Source organism: Electrophorus electricus, chromosome 7 (genome assembly GCF_041902795.1).
Source record: "Electrophorus electricus isolate QZ-2024a chromosome 7, ASM4190279v1, whole genome shotgun sequence".
Lineage (NCBI taxonomy): Eukaryota > Metazoa > Chordata > Actinopteri > Gymnotiformes > Gymnotidae > Electrophorus > Electrophorus electricus.
The window spans coordinates 20,799,619-20,801,688 of NC_137503.1; positions in this window are offsets into that span (position 1 = coordinate 20,799,619).

The following is a 2,070-nucleotide window of genomic DNA, read 5'->3' on the forward strand; positions in this document are numbered from 1 at the left end:
TTCTACATTAGGCTAAAACATAAATGATGGGAAGAATCTTTCAAAGATTTGATTTTAAGTAAAGTCAATCTGTTGTATTCTTTGCAATACGTACACTGCAACTCTCTTCTCTAGCTTTTATACACTATGTAAAAGCTTTTCAAAGCACTCTAATCGCCTTAAACACTGTTTCAGGTCAAGAGATTCTACTTTAGACTAAAATATGAATGATGGGAAGAATCTTTCAAAGATTTGATTTTAAGTAAAGACAATCTGTTGTATTCTTTGCAATAAGTACATTGCAACTCTCTTCTCTAGCTTTTATACACAATGAAACAGCTTTTCAAAGCTTTGTAATCACCTTAATTGAATGTAAGAACAGATTTGTATTTGCTTGCAATGTTGTAATTTGAAAACCTAGAATGTGTTTTCGTTTAATACTTTACCAGTTCGATGAAAACAGAATGTCTTGCACTGAATCAATGTTTCAAATGATTAGAAACATTGCACACTTTATTAAAACAATGAAAGAACAGATTTGCAACTACTTGCAATGTGGTAACTTGAAAACCTAGAATGTGTTTTCGTATAATACATTATGAGTTGGTTGAAAACAGAATGTCTTGCACTGAAACAGTGTTTCATACGATAAAAACCCTTGCACACTTTTTTATAGAATGAAAGTACAGATTTGCAACTACATGCAATGCTGTAACTTGAAAACCTAGAATGTGTTTTCGAATAATACATTACGAGTTGGTTGAAAACAGAATGTCTTGCAAAGAAACATTGTATAGGGCGATTAAAATTGTGTGAAACTTTCTTAATTGAATGTAAGAACAGATTTGCACTTGGTTGAAATGTTGTAACTTGAAAACCTAGAATGTGTTTTCGTATAATACATTATCAGTTGGTTGAAAACAGAATGTCTTGCACTGAAAGAGTGTTTCATACGATAAGAATCCTTGCACACTTTGTTAAAACAATGAAAGAACAGATTTGCAACTACATGCAATGTGGTAACTTGAAAACCTGGAATGCATTTTCTTATCATGCATTATCAATTGGTTGAAAACAGAATGTAGTGCACTGAATCAACGTTTCAGACGATTACCATCCTCGCACACTTTGTTAGAACAATGAAAGAACAGATTTGCAACTACATGCAATGCTGTAACTTGAAAACCTAGAATGTGTTTTTGTATAATACATTACCAGTTGGTTGAAAACAGAATGTATTGCACTGAAACAATGTTTCAGATGATTAGAATCCTTGCACACTTTGTTTAAACAATGAAAGAACAGATTTCCAACTACTTGCAATGTTGTAACTTGAAAACCTAAAATGTGTTTTTGTATAATCCATTACCAGTTCATTGAAAACAGAATGCCTTGCAATGAAAAAGAGTATATGTCTATTAGATCAATGGGAAACACTGTTAAAACATGTGCTTTTGTATAATTCATTACCAATTTGATGAAAACAGAATGTCATGCACTGAATCAGTGTTTCAGATGGTTAGAAACCTTGCAATCTTTATTAAAACAATGAAAGAACAGATTTGCAACTACTTGCAATGTTGTAACTTGAAAACCTAGGATGTGTTTTCGTATAATACATTACGAGTTGGTTGAAAACAGAATGTCTTGCAATGAAACAGTGTAAATGGCGATTAAAATGTTGGGAAACTTTGTTAATTGAATGTAAGAACAGATTTGCAATTGGTTGAAATATTGTAACTTGAAAACCTAGAATGTGTTTTCGTATAATACATTAGCAGTTGGTTGAAAACAGAATGTCTTGCACTGAAAGAGTGTTTCATACGATAAGAATCCTTGCACACTTTGTTAAAACAATGAAAGAACAGATTTGCAACTACATGCAATGTGGTAACTTGAAAACCTAGAATGCGTTTTCTTATCATACATTATCAATTGGTTGAAAACAGAATGTCTTGCACTGAATCAATGTTTCAGATGATTAGAATCCTTGCACACTTTGTTTAAACAAAGAAAGAACAGATTTGCAACTACTTGCAATGTTATAACTTGAAAACATAGAATATGTTTTCATATCATACATTATCAATT